Source organism: Elaeis guineensis, chromosome 6 (assembly GCF_000442705.2).
Source record: "Elaeis guineensis isolate ETL-2024a chromosome 6, EG11, whole genome shotgun sequence".
Classification (NCBI taxonomy): Eukaryota; Viridiplantae; Streptophyta; class Magnoliopsida; order Arecales; family Arecaceae; genus Elaeis; species Elaeis guineensis.
Genome location: NC_025998.2, coordinates 94,079,292 through 94,103,902, shown reverse-complemented (window position 1 = coordinate 94,103,902; position 24,611 = coordinate 94,079,292).

Sequence of the window (24,611 nt, the reverse complement as noted above, 5' to 3'; positions counted from 1 at the left end):
CACAACACATGATAGAGCTCGTCAGTCCAAGCTCCCTTTGCTTTTTCAAGTCTCGCTTTGATGCCCTGCAATAGAGTCCGATTGGTTACCTCGGCCTCACCATTTGCCTGAGGATGGGCCACCGAAGTGAAGTTGTGGAAGATGTTTAGGTCCTCACAAAATTCAGCAAACTTTGCTCCAGCAAATTGTTGCCCATTATCAGTGATGAGGGTTCTGGGCAAGCCAAACCTGCAGACAATTGACTTCCAGACGAAGTCCCGCACTTTGGCTTCCGTGATTTTTGCCAGGGGTTCAGCTTCGACCCACTTGGTGAAATAGTCTATTGCCACCAGGAGAAACTTTCGCTGCCCTGATGCCATGGGAAAGGGTCCGTGGATATCCATCCCCCACTGCACGAACGACCACGAGGCACTCAACGGTGCCAGTTCAGAGGTAGGTTGCCTTTGTATATTGGCATATCTCTGACACCGGTCACATCTTCGGACATATTCGACGGAGTCATGGTACATGGTAGGCCAATAGTAACCTTGTCAGAGCAGCTTATGGGATAAAGACCTGGCCCCCATGTGACTTCCACAGACTCCCTCATGTACCTCCCTCAAGGCGAAATCAGCTTCAGAAGGCCGGAGACATTTCAAGAGGGGCAAGGAGTACGACCTTTTGTATAGCTTGCCTTCGTAGAGGATATATCGGGAGGCCTGGTTCTTAAGCTTCCAAGCCTCTTTTGCATCAGGAGGAAGAACCCCGTCCTTGAGGTATGTAACTAGTGGGTCGACCCAACTGGGTTCGTAGCTGACCTCCATCACAGACTGTGATTCTTCCATGCTTGGGTGCTTCAGAACCTCGAAGAAGACTTCTTTAGGCAGTTCGGTCGGAGCCAGTGTAGCCAGCTTAGAGAGAAGGTCGGCCTTGGCATTTTTCGATCTCGGGATCTGCCTGATGTCGAAGCTGTCGAAGGTAGGGATGATCTCCCTTATCCTTTCAAGATATCTAGCCATACTGTCCTCCCGAGCTTCATAATTTTTACTGACCTGTCCCACTACTAATTGAGAATCACTGTAGGCTTGAAGCCGATCTACTTCTAATTCTTTGGCAACCTTTAGTCCTGCAATCAGAGCTTCATATTCTGCGCCATTATTTGTTGTAGGGAACTCGAAGCGCAGTGCATACTCCACGACAATCCCATCTGGATTGACCAAGATCAGGCCCGCGCCTGTGCCTGACATGTTGGAGGAACCATCCATGTAGAGGGCCCAAGAACCATCAGGGAGATCGGCTCTTCCCTTGGGGAAGTTCGGCCGGAGCCTTGGATTATCGGCTTCATCTTGTCCAAGTTTGGCCTCCTCTGGGATAGTGCATTCCACCATGAAGTCCGCTAATATTTGGGCTTTGATTGCTGGCCGAGGTCGATAGTTGATGTCGAACTCCGTGAGCTCGACCGCCCATTTCGCGATTCTTCTGGAGGCATCCGCTCGATGCAGGACCACCTTGATCGGTTGGTCGGTGAGCAGCATTATGGTGTGTCTTTGAAAATAAGGTCAGAGCCTTCGAGCTGAATCAACAAGGCATAAGTTAGTTTCTTTAACTTAGTATACTTGGTTTCGGCATCTCTCAATACTCAGCTTATGTAGTAGATCGATCGTTGAATTTTCGCTTCTTCCTTAATCAGAACTGCAGCGAGGGCCACAGGGGAAACCGCTAGGTATAGGAACAATTCCTCTCCAGGCTCAGGCTTTGCCAATAATGGTGATGAGCCGAGGTAGGTCTTCAGCTCCTCGAATGCCTGCTGACATCCAATGGTCCAACAGAAGTTCTTGGGCTGCTTGAGGGTCTGAAAGAAAGGTAAGCATCACTCGGTCGATCTCGAGATGAAGCGATTTAGAGCCGCTACTTTCTCGATGAGGCGCTGAACCTCCTTTATCGACCTCGAGGCGGTCATCTCCTGCATGGCGTGAACCTTTTTCGAGTTTGCCTCGATCCCGCACCCTGATACCATGAAGCCCAAGAATTTTCTTGAGGTTACTCCAAAAGTGCATTTGGCTGGGTTCAACTTCATCTTGTATTTTCGAAGGGCGCTGAAGGTCTCCTCAAGGTCGGCGACGTGGTTCATCGAGGATCTGCTCTTTACGAGCATGTCGTCCACGTAGACCTCCATGTTGCGGCTGATCTGCTCTTTGAAGATCTTATTCACTAGCCACTGATATGTCGCCCCTGCATTTTTGGGGCCAAAAGGCATGACCCTGTAATAATAAAGGCCATGGTTAGTTATAAAAGTGATTTTTTCTTCATCCTCTGGCACCATCCTAATCTGATTGTAGTCGGAGAAGGCATCCATGAAGGTGAGAAGCTCGTGGCCCAAGGTTGCATCTACTAGTTGGTCGATTCTGGGCAGAGGGTAACTATCCTTCGGTCAGGCTTTATTCAGTTTTTTGAAGTCTATACACATCCTCCATTTGCCGTTCACCTTCTTAACCAAGACCACATTGGAAACCCAGCTCGGATAGTTGACCTCTCTGATAAACCCGGCCTTTAGGAGTTTATCAACCTCCTCGGCTATGGCCAGCTGTCTCTCTGGTGCATGACTTCAAACTTTTTCCTTTATCGACCGGTGTTTGGGATCGATGGCTAGACGGTGCTGCATAACTTCAGCATCGATCCCTGGCATGTCTGTCAGAATCCAAGCAAAAACGTCCACGTTCTTTCACAGAAAATTGATAAGCTGTGTCCGCACCTCTTTCCCCAAGTTGGAGCCGATCTTCACCATGTGTTCCTCGTTCCCATCATTCAAAGGAATTGAGACAAGATCTTCCATTGGCCCACCCCGTTCTTCTGTCAGGTCGTCGTGGGTGTCCAATCCATCAACCGGACAGGGGTCAGGCTGACCACTTCTTTGTAGAGCTATATTGTAGCAGTGCCTTGCCAGGGCTTAATCTCCCTTGACTTCTCCGACCCCCTGGTTAGTAGGAAATTTCAATTTCAGATGGTAGGTTGAAACCACAGCCCGGAGGGCGTTGAGGCCAAGTCGGCCGAGGATTGCATTGTAGGCTGACGGTGCCTTCACCATTAGGAAATCCACCAGAGCATTAGATTGTCTTGGATATCGACCTACAACTATAGTCAAAGTTATTACTCCCTCCATAGGGATAGCATCACCGGTAAACCCTACTAAAGGGGAGCCAATCAGCCCCAAACGACCGTCAGGGATGGACATTTTTGAGAAGGCATCGTAAAATAAAATATCAGTCGAGCTTCCACTATCAACAAGAATGCGGCGTACATCATAATCAGCAATATTTAAAGAAACTACAACCGCATCATTGTGGGGGAACTGGATCTCTCGGGCGTCTTCTTCAGTAAAGGTTATGGGTCCTTCAGTCATTTGCCGCTTGGGTGGCCCGATCGATCCGCTGGCCGCTCCCTTCCGGGGCTCTCCAGAGATGGTACAGACGATCTCGATTGGAAGCCGATTTCCAAATTGTTCTTCCCTCCTCGACGGCGTCGGTTGTGGTAGGATCCTTGGTCGATTCTCCCTACCTTTAGGTCGATGTCGGATGGATCTGTTGACCACTATTGTCAGAGGAGGGGGAGGGGCCTGGAAAATCGGGGGTGAGGCCAGAGCTTGAGATCTGGCCGTGGAGGCCGTGGATCGCCTAGTGGATGCTCTGCGGGGAGGCATTAGGTGAAGATCTAGTAGAAGAAGGAGAAGAGAATGTCGGAGAAGTTGATCGGAATCAGTCCCATTGAGCACTCCTTTAACAACGGATTCCATGCAGCTCCACCACTCTCTGATGAGTTGCGACAAGAGCCGCCCTCCTGCTCCACTCCCTGCAATGAATTTCATGCAGCTCCACCACTCTCTGGCAAGTCCCGACAACGGACACCACTTCACTCTCCGCAACAAGCTCCACGTGGCCCTGAACGACCCCTGACGCCACTACTCTCCGTAACAAACTCCACGCGGCCCTGAGCGGTCCACTACCAGATGGTTACAGATGTCGCGGTCGGTCAGTTACACCCTCCGTCTATAAATAAGGAATCCCCAGACATGTTCTTCTCTAAGCTGGTAACTCTATCTCGAAACTCTGCCAAAATTTTTGCTCGAGTACTCCATTTCTGTTGAAGCAAGTACTGACTTGAGCGTCGGAGGGTCTTGCCGAAGCACCCCCAACTCTGGTTTAGACTTTCTTTGCAGGTCCCGACGGCGGCTGCAGTCATCCCAGCTCCAGCTTCTCCAACTTCGATGGAATTCTGCACCAACAGATACTCTTCTCAGTTTATTTTTCTACTTCACTTCAGAATTGTTTGTACATTTCAAATGAATCTGACTTATGTTTCATCAGATAGATATATCCATATCTGGATAGATCATCCATGAAAGTGATGAAGTAGAAATATCCACCTCTAGCACTTGTGCTCATGGGCCCGCATACATCAATATGTACTAGGTCCAAGAGCTCAGTAGCTCTCTCACCTTTTTCAATAAAAGGTGACTTGGTCATTTTACCAAGAAGACAGGACTCATAGGTTGGAAGTGATTCACAATCACTGACTTCGAGGATTTTCTTTTGAGTCAACCTGTTTATCTTGTTCTTGTTTATATGACCTAGCCTACAGTGCCATAAGTAGATACCTGATACACTATCTAATCTAGGGAGCTTGCCAATAGAATAGACTACGTTAACAGGTTGTGATAATATATACACACCATTATTCAAATGTCCACAAAATATAGTAACACCATTCATAATGATATTACAAACTTATTTCTTTATTGAAATTTCATAATCATTTTTGGCCAGAAGGCCTACAGAAATAACATTTAAAAAGAAACTGGATCAGAAATGACAATCATTAAGAACAACGGTATGGGACTCAAATACAAGTTTCAAGATTCCTAATGCTAGAACTAGAACTGGTCTTCCATCTCCAACGTTCAGGAACCTCTCGCCTTGCTCGAATCTCTTACTGACCTGCAACCCCTACAACAAATTATAAGTATGGTAAGGGCTACCGGTATCCAATACCCAGTCAGTTGTATCACAAACAGAGAATTTACAAGGAGTTATCATATAAAAACCTTACCCAGCTACATCTTGCTTCTTTCTCTGTCTGTTCGGATCCAGGGAGGCAATATACTGAGGACAGTTCCTCTTTCAGTGCCCCCACTTCTTACAAAAGAAGCATTCAGCTTGACTCTTATTGGGCTTGATCTTTCTGGTCTGGCCCTGCACAGATGTCCCAGCTTAAACTTGCACCTTCTTCATTTTCTTCTTCTTGTTCTTCTTCCTTTTCTTAAAGGTTCGAGAATCAGAAGATGAACCTCCCACTAAGTTCACCGACTCCTTGTGGAGTTGGTGATCCTTCTCAAAGTTCTGAAGCAACCCCAGTAATCCGTGGTAGTTTACTTCAGGCTTTGTCATTCTATAATGAGTGAGAAATGGGAGATAAGACTTGGGCAGCGAGTTTAGTATTGCATCTCTCCCAAGCTGCTCATGCAAGGGAAAGTCGAGCTTGCTCAAATGCTCCATCAGCTCGATCATATACATTACATGATCAGTGATAGAGGCATCATCCCGTATTTTGGCATTGAAGATAGCACAACTAGTCTTGTGCCTCTCTACGTTATCGGGTGTGCCAAAGGCATCCTTCAATACTTGAAGCATGTCCTTTGGCTGAGCCATCTCAAATCTGTGACTGAACTCGTGCTCATGGCAGCCAGCATGATGTAGCGCACCATGATCCGATCACTGAGCCACTTCTGGTAAGTGTCTCTGACTGTTCCACATGCATTGATAGCTGGCTCCTCAGGTGCAGGATCCGTTATCACATATAGGATCCGTTCATGTCTAGGACTATCTTCAACTTTCGGTACCAGCTATCGAAGTTGGATCCCACCAACTTATCATTGTCCAACAATGATCGGAGCGATAGGGAAGTGGCCATATCTGCATAAAGGAAAACCATAACCTAATTAGTAATTGATTCATTAAACCTAAAGATTTAGACTTTAATCAAAAGGTTTCTCCCACTATTTTATTCAAATTGATAGCCTCTACCTCCAATTCGAGGAATTATTCTAATTCCTTAGTGGGTACTAGAATCCACTTAGACTGCACACAAGCCCAATTTTGTTTGACCAACCCATTACATTTAAGGGTAGGTTCATAACTAATTATTTCTCTAAATAATTTTTAGTAATTTTAATTTTGCCCCAGTCCCTAATCAGTAGGTTTTGGCCTCCACTGAAAAGGTCTGGTTAGGTCCAACCATTAACATGACCATACTTGACTCATCTAGCCAATGAATGATTAGGCCCAACTTTGGTTGGCTAACCTAACCACCATTTAGAAAGATGCAGTCAAGAAATCATATTATGAATGATAATTCCATCAGCCGATAAGCACCAGGCCTTTGGGCCTCCAATGATTATCCAACTGATGGACCCATTATCATCCACTTAATGGGAGGCTATGATCTAGTTATCACCATAATTATTTCATTTTAAGGACTTAATAATTTTAGAAGATTTAATTGATTTAGAGGAAGATGTCAGATGAACCAACTTATCATGATCCTCCCACTGGCTTCACCAAGTCAACTTAAGGGAGACCATTAAAAGGGCTGGTCTAGGAGCACCTAAATTAGTCACACTGATTTACCTAGCTGACATGGGTCAGCTCGAATAGTCAAGTAATCTTATCAAAATATAATTTCACCAAGAGGTCAGATAAGTTTGATCGGTGGAGGGTCTGTCAAAGCTTGCCTTAGACACCATCAGAAATGGCCAGGTAAGTGGGCTCCCAATTAAAAACCACCGGTCTGGTTTACCTTAGACACCAACTGGTTTAATTAGTTTCAATTAGATCAACCTAATAGTTCGTGCTAGACTGCTTAGCCAAGAATCAAGTCTATTTGGTTCTCATTAAAGACATGAACTTGACCAACTACAACTATTGTAATTGATCTAGAGAATCCTTGACCTAATCTAAGATAACAATTGATTAGATTTAGTCAACTCTCTAATTAAGTCCATCTTTAATCTAACCTTAGGTCTAACCCAATTAATGGACCTAATTCTCACTAACCCATTAACCCAATATGTTATGGTTTGTGTCTTAGGTTCTTCAATTCACAATCCTAGAACCAAATTAAACGACTTCTTATTTCTCAATTAAGTTTTGGGTTGAGGGTTGGGGTTTGGCTTTTCGAAAATAATTTTTATATTTATAAAATATTTTTATAACATGGTTCTTACCAATCAAGTTGCATATTTGATTCATAATCAAAATGCAAGTGAAATAAGCATGAAACTACTTTAGATCTAATCCAAACAGGTTCATGTAATTGAAACAATTTCAACTTTAAACTACGTAAATTTTTCAGACAAATACATGATGGTTCTTTGCACATAAATTATTAACAAAGAGATTTTATTTTAGATTTAAATATCTTTTAAATCTAATAAATTATAAATTTAATCTTGATCATATCTAACAAATTTATGATTAAAGATAGATCTACATGAACTAGGACAACTTTTGCACTGTAAGGGGTAAACCTTACAGCAGGACAACCTACAGTTCGTGATTGATCTAAAAATTTTAATTTTAGATTTAACAATCAGATTATAAATTAGATCTAATTTAAAAAATAATCTAAGTATGTATAAATAATTATGTAATAAATAATCTAGGCTCTGATACCAATTGAAGGAACCAGATCTAGGGTTTCAGAGTTAGATCTTGAAATTTTTTCAAGATCAGGCAGCGAAAGATTAAAATAAATCAAAATTATCTTATAAAATTAAAGAATTCTTAGATCTAAGATCTTATTACATGATTATTACATGATATTAAATCAAAAATTAAAATATAAAGAGCAAGAACTATATGTTGATCATATCAATATGTTTCTATACTACATCTAATGTATGTAAAATATAATAGATCTTATTTATTACCTTGCAAGTTAGATTTTCTAACTTTATTGATCTAGATTTGAGGATGATGTTGTGAGCTGCATACGTATCCGACCTCTAGAAGTCATCCCCACGAGCCCACGAATCACGATCGAAGTCCTGATCCAGAAAATCAGCACAGTATGCTAGTACTACACTGATCCTTCTTCGATGGTCGATCAGATGCCTCCATCTTCTTCATTAGGACTCTTCCAAAGATGAGAAGTAAAAGAAGGAGTTTTAAATTTGAGACACTCTCAGAAAACTCAAGATGGAAGAAGGAAAGAGGTGAACACAGCAACCCTAGAAGAAGATCCTCTTCTTCTTCTCTTTTCTCTCACCTAGACACCTAGTCTTGTGTCATTGTATCTTCACACCCCAACCTTCTTTCTCCCTGATTTTTGTACGCCCTAAAGGTATCTATTTTTTCTATTTTTCATAAAAATTTCATGAAGAAATTCATTTTAAATAAAAATATATGATAGAGTCCTTGTCTAGGTCAAATATATAGTCAAGGATTATCCAAACATGGCAAGACAAAGGGCGCCCAACTCTTGGGTGCCCCCTCTTTCTTTTTATGTGTGGATTACCAGAAAAGGATACATATTATGTACCATAAAAGTTACAAAAATCTTAAAAAAAAATTAGATAAAATTGGTACCATAAGGAAAGAGTTTGATTTTCTAAAACTCTATCTCATAGAATTTGAAATCCAAACTAATTCCTACTTTGACTTGATCCACAACCACATTCCATATAAGAGAGAAAGAGAGAAAAGTTTTGGGCATGTGTAAAGATTTGGGAGAGAATTTTTGTCACACAAAATAAGAGAGAGTGGGCATGAGATAAGAGAGAGTGGGCGTGGGGGCTAAATTGGCGCAAGGTGGAATCCTAGTCTTACTAGGATTCACTCTATGTCTTGTTCCAATCTGGTTTCTCAAACCAAATCAAACCAAAATCAAATCAACCTAATTAAAATAGATCTTAACCTAATTAAGAACCTAATTTAATAAGATTAGATTTAAATCTGATTTAATTTTCTAATTGAATTAGAAATTAGTTTGACCCAAGTCCTAATTGGACTAGGACTAGTTTTTCCTTGCACTTGGCTTATCCAATAAATTAATTGGACTTGATCCAATCAAGCCCAAACCAAATTTAATTAAATCATATTCAGTTAGACTTAATCTTAGCCTATTGACTTAATCAAATTAAGCCAATTAGTAATTGAATTGCTAATCGATCCTCCTGCAACACTTGCACTAGATTAAATGTCAATTGTATTGATCGTTTAACCCTAAAACGATTCTTAATCATTGATCAACCATCCGATCGGATTGTGAACTCTAATGTGTGTGACCTCGTAGGTTCAAACCTAAGTTGGTACTCCAAAAATAATTTTTTATACCAATCAAAGTGGCCATCTAGCAATGGTATCCGATGGCCGGATAGGTCGAATGTATAGAACAACATCCTTAGAACCCATACGGATATAGTTTTCATATAATTCATCCCCTTGACCAAAATACTCATAGGATACCTCAGAGTTCAACTGTCAACTCTGATCAAGTTGTCCACATTATATTTCAAAATATCAAATCTATTTGATGGATTACCCTGGCCAAGGTTTTGTTGAATTAAAATACAGCGACTCATTCTTCTCCAACTCTTGGAGTGGTCAATCCCATCTCGATCATACTCTGACTTCATAAATACTTGACTGTACCTAGAAGCCTTCCATCACTGAATTAGAAATTCAATTAGTCTAGTATCAAAGCACAGTGAGTTGCTTGCAAGTCACTGAGGCGATCTCAGGTCTAAGGGATACTTATACCTATATCCCATTAGAGACATTCTCGACAGCAGAATGCTCTGGAGTTGGTCATGTTTAATGATGATGTACCCTTATATCTCATCTGTATGCCATACCAGTATCTCCACACTCCTTATTTCAGAGGACAACCAACCCATATGGCCTACAGCGACCTATACTCGATAGAAGCTGTCGTCCTTATTAACAGCCTATCATTTGGTCGTGAATAGTTTTAAGGACTAATCGATAAATCCTCTCTTTATTGAACCTATATAGTTCTAAGAACTTCATCACAACAATGGAGTTTATTAGAAGATGCAAACTTGTGATAAAAGTACCAAAAATATATTTTATTTATTAACAAATCAATTACAATACAAAGTTGCTTAATCATCAACAGCTTGACGATTGACTTTTGGAACATATTTTTCAACACCAGTGACACCTAGCAGTATGTAGTGGCAACCCAGTAGAACTAAAATGAACTTCTAAGTGTAGTTAATATGTGATTCAGTCCCTCTATCATGAGTCCCGACTAGATGGCAGTGAAGGAAAAATCATTTTTTTTTCTTGTAGGATCTTCCAGTTGGATGAGATCTGGGGCGAAATATTTTAAAAAAAAATTATCCTACTTTATTTTAGATCTAAGGTCTATTAGATCTGATTCTTATTATCTGATATTTAATCTAAAATTAAATCTAAAACTTAAGGATTAGAGGAATACCTCTAGGGTAACTAGATTACCCTGTAGATGATCGCAGCAACGCCCGAGGTTCTAAAATGGCCACGCAGTCGTCTGACCTCTACTAGTATCCACTCAAGTAGGATTTGGATTATCTTCTCCTCACAAATATTTTCTCCAAAAATTAGATCTAGAACTGATCTGCAAGATCTTCAAAAGATCTTCTGAAGCTGGAGCAGCAGCTTCTCGACAAATCCCTGCAGCCTTCTGATCAGGGAGCCACGACACCTTGGACAAGCACCAGATGAATGCCCAACCTCTTGGATGTGAAGAGGGGAGGTAGAGGAGTATAGGGGTCATAGAGAAGTGGAGGGATTTCACATTTTTGCTTGGTATTGAGCAGAGTCTTTAAACCCTAGGTGCAGACAGGGTTTAAATAGACCCTGCTGCACCATGCAGTGCCACAACATCGACCAATCAAAAAATTCCAATTAATTCTGAAAAAATTTTGATTGGTGGAGTGATATCATCTGATCATATTAGATAAAAACTCCACCAAACCCTCCTACTATTGGGTGCCAATCTCACTGTGTTTGAGTCGATCAAGGCATAGAGTCCTTATCTCATGAGACTCTATCCTTATCCACTTAGGGTGCACGCTATATCTGATTATGGCACCCACTTTGAGGGTAAAATTAGTAGATGGACACTCCACAAAAACTCTCCAATGATCTCTTTCCAAGTGGCCTTCAGTCCAAGGTCCATGGGTCAACGTTTGACCGGTGTCTTAAAACGGAAATGATAAGTGACAGGAATTAGCAGGTGTTGTCTTAAATTCATCTCATGAATTAAGACAAGACTTTTTTGAGCTGGACTGGCTCCAGTCAGATTGAGAAAAATCTTCTCAAGGTTTTCTGGGTGAGTCAAATCACATTTGGCTCAGTCGAGATAGAAAAGATTACACGAGAAGAAAGTTAGGCTCAATCGTGTGCTAGCATGATTTCTTTGAGCCTAATTGGATCTAATCCAAATCAATCGAACTGGGCTAGCTCAATTAATGACATCCAGACCCTAACTCTTATTTGTGTGACCTAGTTAGGTTCATTTTCGGATGATAATGAGACATGTCATGATCTCATCATCAACATCATCGAAACTCATTTCAATGGATCAGAACTCTTCTGATTCAGACAATTAGAATGATCGATCATCAAGATCATTCTAATTGCTCCCAAAATCCATCAGTGACACCTAGCAGTATATGGTGGCAATTTATCAGAAATGAAGATGAACCTCTAGATGCAACTACCTGTGTGATTGAGTTCTTCTATCATGAGTCCCGACGAATTAGGGTTAAGGTGAACTCGTCAAACCCAACATCAGTCATATGAATCAATCGATCGATCCAAGTCCATTGTGAAACCTTAATGAAAACCTCTTTTTCTTTATTTCACTCTGCCATGTCCATGGGCTAAAGGACTCAATCTTTCGATCATCATAGGACTACTCCTCTTATCTACCGAGGTTGATAGATCCCATCTTGGTGCGATCTGGTTCCTACAATGAATATGCTACAGCCAACATACACCTCAGGGTTTCAAATGGCTAGGAGATCGAGTTATGGTATAGTCAAACTATAACACACTCAAGGTAAACTGTCGATGCACCTCAGGTCAAAGAACTGGACATACAGCTGCAGCATCGAGCTAGTCATCGACGAGAAGGTAGACTTCCTTATGACTGCTCGAGGTGGTCACGCTCAGTACTCTCGTTCTCAATGAATACCTATACTCTCACTCCAATGTCTCCACACCGTAGACTCAAGACACATCTACCCTAAGGAAGCAATCGTACACCAACCTTTCAGATCGATCACCATCCTCGTAATGATCCTATGGTCAGGAGCTGTTTATGAGTTAGTTATGTAAATTCATGCCTTAAATTTTCAACTCTTGAAAATATGAATTAACATTCCTACTAACTCAAAGGATGTATCGCAGACATAATGTACACAATGTGATAGTAGAATAACCCTTTTATTTATTTATAATCAAAATTATAAATTTATCCTTACATTTGTACAGGGATGTGTCAGCCAATCTGGCATCTAGGACACATATCTAACAAACTTCCACTTGACCTAGTGCCAATTGGCTACATATCTAAGTCCCATCTTCTTAAGGTGGGCTTCAATTTTCTGCTGGCCTAATGATTTTGTCAGTGGGTCTGCCACATTGTCTGTGGAGTCGACTCTCTTAACCTCGACATAATCTTTTTTGAGGTAATCACGGATCAGATGGAATTGCCACTCGATTTGCTTGGACTTCTGGTGAGATCTTGGCTCCTTAGCTAGGGCTATGGCGCCATTATTATCGCAGTAAAGAGGGATGGCATCCGATGACATCACTCCAAGCTTTGCGGCAAATTTTTTGTACCAAAATGCCTCCTTCGTAGCCTCCGATGCAGCAATATACTCTGCCTCCATGGTGGAATCAGCAATCATCGTTTGCTTGAAACTCTTCCAGCTAACTGCACCACCATTACAAATGAACAGACTTTCAGATGTCGACTTTCGATCATCTATATCAGACATAAAGTCTGAGTCTGTAAATCTCTGAACCTGGAGTTCTCCATTCTCAAAGACTAGAAACATATCCTTAGTCCTTCTCAAGTACTTAAGGATACATTTCACAGAAGTCCAGTGCTCTTCGTCTGGATTCGACTGATATCTGCCTGTGACATTCACAGCATGGGCTATATTAGATCGTGTACATAGCATGGCATACATGAGGCTCCCTATTGCCGAAGCATAAGAGATCTTGCTCATATGTTCAATCTCCTCAGGTGTGCTAGGGCACATCTTCTTGGAGAGATGAATGCCATGTCTAAAAGGTACTAAATCTCTTTTTGAGTTTTCCATGCTAAATCTTTTTAGCACCTCCTCTATGTACATCTTCTGTGAAAGTCCCAGCATCCTATTTAGACTATCTCTATAGACCTTAATATCCAGTATAAAGGATGCCTCTCCTAGATCTTTCATAGAGAACTCCTTAGACAACCATATTTTGACTGAGGTCAACATGAAAATATTATTTTCAATAAGGAGGATGTTATCAACGTACAGTACGAGGAAGATAACTGCGCTCCCACTGACCTTCTTGAATATGGTTCCTCCTCGTTCTTGATGAAACCAAACATTTTGATCACATCATTGAAATGAGTATTTCTGCTCTGAGATGCTTGCTTAAGTCCATAAATGGATCTTTACAGCTTGCAGACCTTGTGATCATCATCACTGGATGTGAAACCAAGTGGCTGTTCTATATAGATATCTTCTTTAAGATATCCATTTAAGAACGCCGTTTTCACGTCCATCTGTCATATTTTATAATCGAAATAGGCTGCAACAGCAAGCAATGTACGGATGGATTCTAGCATGGCTACAAGTGAAAAGGTATCCTGATAGTCAATGCCTTCACACTGACTATAACCTTTCACTACAAGCTTAACCTTGAATGTCTCCACATTCTCATCTGCACCTATCTTTCTCTTGAAGATCTATTTACACTTAATAGGTATAATACCTTCAAGTGGATCTACCAAGGTCCAGACTTGGTTTGAGTGTATCGAGTCAATTTCTGATCTCATTGCCTCTAACCATTTCTCGGAGTCAATATCTAATATCGCCTCGTCATAGGTCTTGGGGTCATCACCATGAGTTCCATTTCCCGTGAGGAGCATTTTCTCTACATCCTCTTGTATAGTACCTAAGTACCTTTCAGGAGGACAAAAAATTCTAGTCAATCTATGAGGTGGAAGAGGTTGTGTTAGGACTAGTTCTAATTGATTGGGTTCCTCAGGTTCTTTAGCTCGTTGCTCTTGGGAGACATTCTCTTTGAGCTTAATTATTCTTTCGATGCCACTATCTTGAATAAACTGATTTTCAAAAAAAATAGCATGTCGATTTATAATCACATTGTGGTCTTCTGAAATATAAAAATAGTGTCCTAATGACTCTTTAGGATTGAAGGAAAAATCGGATTTTTCCTTGTAGGTTCTTCCAGATCTATTGAGATCTGGGGCGAAATATTTAAAAAAAAAAAATATCCTACGATATTTCAAATCTAAAATTTATTAGATCTAATTTTTATTATTTGATATTAAATCTAAAATTAAATCTAAAATCATGAGGAATAGAGAAATATCTCTAGGGTAACTAGATTACCCTGTAGATGGTCGCAGCAATGCCCGAGGTTCTAAAATAGCCACGCAGTCGTCTGGCCTCTACTAGTATCCACTCAAGTAGGATCTGGATCATCTTCTCCTTGCAAATCTTTGCTCCAAAAATTAGATCTGGATCTGATCTGGAAGATATTCAAAAGATCTTCTGAAGCTAGAGCAGCAGCTTCTCGATAAATCCCTGCAGCCTTCTGATCAGGGAGCCACCACACCTTGGACAAGCATCAGATGGATGCCCAACTTCTTGAACGTGAAGAGGAGAGAGAGAGGACTAGAGGGGATATAGAGAAGTGGAGGAATATCAGACTTTTGCTGGGTATTGAGCAGATTCTTTAAACCTTAGGTGCAGACAGGGTTTAAATAGACCCTGCTGCACCATGCAGTGCCGCATCATTTGACCAATCAAAAAATTCTAATTAATTTTGAAAAAAAATTGATTGATGGAGTGATATCATCTGATCATATCAGATAAGAACCCCACCAATCCCTCCTACTGTTGGTGCCAACACTGGATAAACACAGTGAGATTGGCACCCAACAGTTTGAGTCGATCAAGGCATAGAGTCCTCATCTCATAGGACTCTATCCTTATCCACTTGGGGCGCACGCCATATCCGATTATGGCACTCACTTTGAGGGTAAAATTAGCAGGTGGACACTCTACAAAAACTCTCCAATGACCTCTTGCCAAGTGGCCTTCAGTTCAAGATCCATAAGTCAACGTTTGATCGATGTCCTAAAATGAAAATGGCAGGTGACAGAAATTGGCAGGTGTTGTATTAAATTCATCTCATAAATTAAGACAAGACTTTTTTGAGCTAGACTAGCTCCAGTCAGACTAAGAGAAATCTTCTCAAGGTTCTCTGGGTGAGTCAAATCACATTTGGCTCAGTCGAGATAAAAAAAGATGGCACGAGGAGAAAGTTAGGCTCAATCGTGTGCTAGCACGATTTCCTTGAATCTAATTGGATCTAATCCAAATCAATCGAACTGGGCTAGCTCAATTGATGACATCTAGATCCTAACTCTTGTTTGTGTGATCCAGTTAGGTTCATTTTCGTATGGTAATGAGATATGTCGTGATCTCATCATCGACATCATCGAAACTCTTTTCGATGGACCAGAACTCTTCTGATTTGAACAATTAGAATGATCGATCATCAAGATCATTCTAATTGCTCTCAAAATCTACCAGTGATACCTAGCAGTATATGGTGGCAACCCATCAGAAATGAAGACGAACCTCTCAGTGCAGCTACCTGTGTGATTGAGTTCTTCTATCATGAGTCCCGACTGAATTAGGGTTAAGGTGAACTTGTCAAACCCAACATCAGTCATATGAATCAATCAATCGATCCGAGTCCAATGTGAAACCTCAATGAAAAATTATTTTTCATTATTTCACTCTGTCATGGCCATGGGCTTAAGGACTCAATCTTTCGATCATCATAGGACTACTCCTCTTATCTACCGAGGTTGATAGATCCCATCTTGGTGCAATCTGATTCCTACAATGAATATGCTACGGCCAACATACACCTTAGGGTTTCGAATGGCTAGGAGATCGAGTTATGGTGTAGTCAAACTATAACATACTCAAGGTGAACTGTCGATGTACCTCAGGTCAAAGAACTAGACACACAGCTGCAGCATCGAGCTAATCATCGATGAGAAGGTAGACTTCCTTATGACTGCTCGAGATGGTCACGCTCAGTACTCTCATTCTCAACGAATACCTATACGCTCGCTCCGGTGTCTCCACACCGTAGATTCAAGATACATCTACCCTAAGAAAGCGATCGTACACCAACCTTCCGGATCGATCACCATCTTCGTGATGATTTTATGGTCAGGAGCTGTTTATGAGTTAGTTATGTAAATTCATGCCTTAAATTTTCAACTCTCAAAAATATGAATTAACATTCCTACTAACTCAAAGAATGTATCACAGACATAATATACACAATGTGATAGTAGAATAACCCTTTTATTCATTTATAGTCAAAATTATAAATTTACCCTTACATTTGTACAGAAATGTGTTAGTCAATCTGGCATCTAGGGCACACATCTAACAAACTCCCACTTGACCTAATATCAATTGGCTAAATATCTAAGTCCCATCTTCTCAAGGTGGGCTTTGATCTTCTACTGGCCTAATGGTTTTGTTAGTGGGTCTGCCACATTGTCTGTGGAGTCAACTCTCTTAACCTCGACATAATCTTTTTCGAAGTAATCACGGATCAGATGGAATCGTCGCTCGATATGCTTGGACTTTTGATGAGACCTTGGCTCCTTAGCTAGGACTATGGTGCCATTATTATCACAGTAAAGAGGGATGGCATCCGATGACATTACTCCAAGCTCTGCGGCAAACATCTTGTACCAAAATACCTCCTTCGTAGCTTCTGATGCAGTAATATACTCTGTCTCCATGGTGGAATTAGCAATCACTGTCTGCTTGAAACTCTTCCAGCTAACTGTACCGTCATTGCAAATGAACAGACTCCCAGATGTCGACTTTCGATCATCTATATCAGACATAAAGTCTGAGTGCGTAAATCTCTGAACCTGGAGTTCTCCATTCCCAAAGACTAGAAACATATCCTTAGTCCTTCTCAAGTACTTAAGGATACATTTCACAAAAGTCCAGTGCTCTTCACTTGGATTCGACTGATATCTACTTGTGACACTCACAGCATGGGCTATATCAGGTCGTATGCATAGCATGGCATACATGAGTCTCCCTATTGCCGAAGCATAAGGAATCTTGCTCATGCGTTCAATCTCCTCAGGTGTGCTAGGGCACATCTTCTTGGAGAGACGAATGCCATGTCTAAAAGGTACTAAACCTCTTTTGAAATTTTTCATGCTAAACCTTTTTAGCACCTCCTCTATGTCATCTTCTGTGAAAGTCCAGCATCCTATTTGGTCTATCTCTATAGACCTTAATACCCAATATAAAGGATGCCTCTCCTAGATCTTTCATAGAGAACTCCTTAGACAACCATATTTTGACTGAGGTCAACATGAAAATATCATTCTTAATCAGGAGGATGTCATCTACGTACAGTATGAGAAAGATAACTGTGCTCCCACTGATCTTCTTGAACACACATGGTTTTTTCCTCGTTCTTGATGAAATCAAATATTTTGATCACATCATTGAAACGAGTATTCCAGCTCCGAAATGCTTGCTTAAGTCCATAAATGGACCTTTGCAGCTTGCAGATCTTGTAATCATCATTACTAGATGTGAAACTAAGTGAATGTTTCATATAGATATCTTCCTCAAGATATCCATTTAAGAATGCCATTTTTATGTCCATCTGCCATATTTCATAATCAAAATAGGCTGCAATAGCAAGCAATGTGCGGATGGATTTTAGCATGGCTACGGGTGAAAAGGTATCCTAATAGTCAATGCCTTCGCACTGACTATAACCTTTCGCTACGAGCCTAGCCTTAAATATCTCCACATTCCCATCTGCACCTATCTTTCTCTTGAAGATCCATTTACACCTAATAGGTACAATACCTTCAGGTGGATCTACCAAGGTCCAGACTTGGTTTGAGTGCATCGAGTCAATTTCTAATCTCATTGCCTCTAACTATTTTTCGGAGTCGATATCTGATATCGCCTCATCATAGGTCTTGGGGTTATCACCATCAGCCCCATTTTCTGTCAGAAATATTTTTTCTACTTCCTCTTGTATAGTACCTAAGTACCTTTCAGGAGGACGGGAAATCCTAGTCGATCTACGAGGTGGAAGAGGTTGTGTTAGGACTGGTTCTAATTGATTTGGTTCCTCAGGTTCTTTAGCTCGTTGCTCTTGAGAGATATTCTCCTTGAGCTTAATTATTCTTCTGATGCCACCATCTTGAATAAACTATTTTTCAAAAAAAATAGCATGTTGATTCACAATCACATTATGATCTTCCGAAATATAGAAATAGTATCCTAATGACTCTTTAGGATATCCTATGAATCGAGCTCTAAAAGATCTGAACTCTAACTTGTCTGCCTGCTGTCTCTTGACATGAGCCGACAACCTCAAATTTTGAGATGACTCAGATTTGGCTTCTTACCATGCCATATCTCATACGGTGTGGTAAAAATGGTTTTAGAGAGAACCCTATTCAATACGTATATTGCTGTCATGAGATAATATCCCCAAAGAAACTCAGGGAGGTCCGTGAAGCTCATCTGGAATGGACCATGTCTAATAGGGTCCGATTCCTCCATTCTGAAATTCTGTTGAGTTGTGGCGTTCTAGATGGAGTCCATTGAGAGACTATGCCATTGTCCTTAAGATAGTCTAGGAACTCCCGACTAAGGTATTCACCTCCTCGATCTGATCGAAGAACTTTAATGGGCTTTTTTATTTATTTTTCTACCTCATGTCTGAATTCTTTGAACTTTTCAAAGGCTTCAGACGTGTTTCATTAGAAATACATACCCATACCTAGACATATCATCGATGAAGGTAATGAAGTAGACATAGTTGCCTCTAGCTGGCACATCAAATGGGTCGCACACATCTGTATGTACTAGGGCAAGTAGGTCTGTGGCCCTTTCCCCATATCCTGTAAAAGGGAGCTTGATCATTTTGCCTTGAATGCATGATTCACAAACTGGATATGACTCGAAAGTCAACGAACTCAATAGCCCGAATTTCTCCAATTTGTTAACCCTGTCTTCCGCTATATGAGCTAGCCTTAGGTGCCACAGATACCTATCATTTAGACTATCTCTAGGCCTTTTAATTCCTATGGTATTTATATTTTGCTCGATATTAAATACAGATACATCAATATGTAGCTGATAGAGATCATTAATAAGAAAACTATTTGTAACTTTATTATTTTTATAGAATATGTTACAATGATTCTTATGAAAGCTAATTACATAGCCTTCTTGTGCTAAATATGAAACAGAAATCAAATTCCTGCTTGCTGCAGGCACATAATAACAATCTCTAAGAACTAAATCTAATCCTAACGGTAATCGCAGAGGGTAGGTTCCTATAGCCACAGCAGTAACTCTTACTCCATTTCTGATGCATAGGATCATATCCCCATCCCTCAGCCTCCTGCTCTCCTCAAGATCCTGCATAGCAGAAGTGCACAAATGAGGACTAGAACCAGAGTCAAGTATCCAACTGGATGCAAAGAAAACCATAAAATTAGATTCTATAATGAGCATACCTCCAGAAGGACCATCCTTCTTGTTCTTCAGGGTGGCCGGGTACTGAGGACAGTTTCATTTCCAATGGCCGTCTAAATTATAGTGGAAATATTTTCTCTTTTTAGCAGTCTTCTTCTTTGGTTCCATCTTCTTCTTCTTTCCATCCACCTTCTGCTTCTTCGCAGACTTTTTCTTCTTTCCAAAAGACTTTTTTTTGGAAGAAGTCTGCTCCACAGTAAGGACTGAGCCTTTTGAACCTTTCAAAAAAAGCTCAGCTGTAACCAACATGTTCATTAACTCAGCCAAGGTACACTGCATCTTATGCATATGGAAGTTCATGATGAACTGACCATATGCATTGGACAAGGACTGAAGGATCACATCAATATGAAAATCTTTGTCTAAGATGATACCAAGCTTCTCAAGCTTCTCAAGGTCCTTGATCATTGTCAAACAATAATCTTGGACTGACTGTCCATCACGCATTTTAGCGTTAAAAAGTCTTTGGCAGACTTGATACTTGGCTGTGCGACTTTGTTCACCAAACAACTCTTATAGGTGAGCCAACATTTGACGGATAGTCATAATATTCTCATGCTGGCGCTACAAGTCATCAGACATGGCACCCAACATGTAGTACCTAGCTTTGTTATCGTCATCCATCCACTTTTCCAAAGATGCTCTCTGTTCAGCAGTCGGACGTACTAGTATGGCAGGTGGGTCCTGGTCTAAGACATGAGTCAGTTTTTTGGAACCCAGAATAATTCTGTAGTTCCTCAACCAGTCCCTGAAATTAGATCCAGTCAATCTATGGGTGTCTAGTATTTTGGTCAGGAGGTTGGACGCAGACATATTTTCTGTAGAGAGTCAAAAGTTTCTAGTTAGATTTTATAATCAGACTTAACCAATTTGTTTAGGGGTTTCATTTTTAAACAAATTAGGCTCTCACTATTTTCTCAGATCCCTACACTTCCTAGGTAGAGATGTGAAAATCTCTTAGTGATTTCTAGTAGATGGTGCGGTCTCACCGACTGGGTCACCACCTCACCTAACAGTTATTGATGATGAATCAACCGATGAGTGGACAACTCTTGTCCAATGATTCTCTAATCATGGTGCATCCAAAACTTGATCTCTAATTCATGAAGCTCATCGTGCTCGAAATATTGCTTCAATCCTTAGTTAAGTCAGACCCACCATTTGCACGAATTAGATTTTTGATTGGGTCCCTCACCGTATTCGAAATATTGAGCACAACCCATCCTCTAATCCGTAGCATCCAATGCCTAATGGACATGGTTGCGTCTTCCAGGTGCAACTGAGCCACTGTAACCAGTCGAGAACTATCAACTTCGAGAAGGGCCGGCACATCCATAATGGTGGATGACTTTAGACTTAATGTTTTCTTAGGGAGATTTGATTTAGGTCTCATTAAACTTGACTTGACATAGTCATAACAATTATGACTAACCTAGTGACATGGGTTAGCTCGAATTGTTAGCCACCTCAAATCAAAACTGGATCGACACATATGGCCAGGTAAGTGAGATCGATGGGAGGGATATGCCATTAACTTGATAAGAATGCATTCGAGTTGAGTAGCTCCCAATTAAAAATCAGTCGGTCGCATCTGTCCAACTTACCTTAGACATCAAATTATCGAACCAGAATCAATTGGGTTAGTCTACAATCCAGGCTCTAATCACTGAGACAAATTAGGTCTTAACTTGATCGAGTCACATCTAAATGTGATTCAACTTTGACCTAGACTTAATCCTATTAGGCTGGTCAATTATTAGCTTTTATGATCCCACCTAACTAACTTTTGATTCGATTTGATCAACCACTAGACCTAATTGAGCTAGCCAAGTCCGAACCTAATTTTATAAAAATGACTTAGATCTGAAATTCTCAATTTTAGATCTAATTTAATTTCATAAGCTTAATTCATTAATTAAGTCTTGGGTTCATAAACAAAACATGTAAATAAATCCTAAGATTTCAGGATCTTGGGTTTTGCAGAAAAATAAATTTTAATTTCTGATTAAGGATGAACACGCAGCACCCCTACATGTCATAAGAGCACCCCATTGAATGGGAGGAGAGGGTCTTAAACTCTATTTTATTCTTATGACCGGATGGCCATGAGGAACACCTTAATCAAAAATATTAATTTAACTACAAAATTAGTTAGATCTAAGTTACATATCACATATATAATTTCAGATCTAACTTATACATGCTTTGCATACATCTCATGTATTAAAATCTGATCTAATTTGCAAGCTTTCAGATCTGATACATCACATATAACATCTGAAAAATAAGATTTAAATTGAACTATTTAATATGAAATCTATTCTAGACAGTTACTAGAATAATTCTACAACTAGTCTAGGCATGCAATAGATCAATCTTATGAATTAATTAAATTTTATTTTCTATTTTTTGATTTGAATATAACATTTATAATATCAAAAAAATAGAGAATAAATTAGATATAATTTTTATTTTAATCATATTAAAATATAAAACTATAAAACTATCATAGATTAAACTATTCCTAGTCTAGTCATGCATCTCATACATGTTAGATCTACATAGATTTAATTTTAAATTTTTCTGATTTTAGATCCTATCACATCTGATGTGACATCTAAAATCCATAAATATTAGATAAATAAAAATAAAAATTAGATTTAAATTAGATCTGAAATAGAGCCATCAACCTGGCTCTGATACCAGTTGAAGGGAAAAACCGATTTTATCCTTGCAGGATCTTTCAGATCTAATGAGATCTGGGGTGGAATATTTTAAAAAAAAAATTATCCTATGATATTTTAGATTTAAGATCTATTAAATCTAATTCTTATTATTTGATATTAAATCTAAAATTAAATCTAAAATTATGAGGAATAGAGAAATACCTCTAGGATAACTAGATTATCCTGTAGATGATCGTAGCAATGTCCGAGGTTCTAAAATAGCCACACAGTCGTCTGGCCTCTACCGATATCCACTTGAAGAGGATCTAAATCATCTTCTCCTTGCAAATCTTTGCTCCAAAAATCAAATCTAGATCTGATCTGAAAGATCTTCAAAAAATCTTTTGAAGCTGGAGCAGCAGCTTCTTGACAAATCCCTACAGCCTTCTGATCAGGGAGCCACCACGTCTTGGACAAGCACCAGATAGATGCCCAACTTCTTGGACGTGAAGAGGGAAGAGAGAGGACCAGAGGGGACATGGAGAAGTGGTGGGATATTAGGATTTTTCTAGGTATTGAGCAGATTCTCTAAACCCTAGGCGCAGACAGGGTTTAAATAGACCTTACTGTGCCACGCAGTGCCACATCATTCGACCAATCAAAAAATTCCAATTAATTTTGAAAAAAATTTTGATAGGTGAAGTGATATCATCTGATCATATCAGATAAGAACCCCACCAAACCCTCCTACTATTGGCACCAACACGGGATAAACACAGTGAGATTTTCACCCAATAGTTTGAGTCGATCAAGGCATAGAGTCCTCATCTCATGGGACTCTATCCTTATCCACTTGGGGTGCACGCCATATCTGATTATGGCATCCACTTTGAGGGTAAAATTAGTAGATGGATACTCCACAAAAACTCTCCAATGACCTCTTGCCAAGTGGCCTTCAGTTCAAGATCCATAAGTCAACGTTTGACCAATGTCCTAAAACGAAAATGACAGGTGACAGGAATTGGCAGGTGTTGTCTTAAATTTATCTCATGAATTAAGATAAAATTTTTTTGAGCTGAACTGACTCCAGTCAGACTGAGAGAAACCTTCTCAAGATTCTCTGGGTGAGTCAAATCACATTTGGCTCAGTTGAGATGAAAAAAGATTGAACGAGGAGAAAGTTAGGCTCAATCGTGTGCTAGCACGATTTTCTTGAACCTAATTAGATCTAATCCAAATCAATCGAACTGGACTAACTCAATTGATGACATCCAGACCCTAACTCTTATTTGTGTGACCCAGTTAGGTTCATTTTCGCATGGTAATGAGACATGTCGTGATCTCATCATCGACATCATCGAAACTCTTTTCGATGGACCAGAACTCTTCTGATTCGGACAATTAGAATGATCGATCATCAAGATCATTCTAATAGCTCTCAAAATCTACCAGTGATACCTAGCAGTATATGGTGGCAACCCATCAGAAATGAAGACAAACCTCTCGGTGCAGCTACCTGTGTGATTGAGTTCTTCTATCATGAGTCCCGACTGAATTAGGGTTAAGGTGAACTTGTCAAACCCAACATCAGTCATATGAATCAATCAATCGATCCGAGTCCAATGTGAAACCTCAATAAAAAATTATTTTTTATTATTTCACTCTGTCATGGCCATGGGCTTAAGGACTCAATCTATCGATCATCATAGGACTACTCCTCTTATCTACCGAGGTTGATAGATCCCATCTTGGTGCAATCTGATTCCTACAATGAATATGCTACGGCCAACATACACCTTAGGGTTTCGAATGGCTATGAGATCGAGTTATGGTGTAGTCAAACTATAACACACTCAAGGTAAACTGTCGATGTACCTCAGGTCAAAGAACTAGACACATAGCTACAGCATCGAGCTAATCATCGACGAGAAGGTAGACTTCCTTATGACTGCTCGAGGTGGTCACGCTCAGTACTCTCATTCTCAACGAATACCTATACGCTCGCTCCGGTGTCTCCACACCGTAGA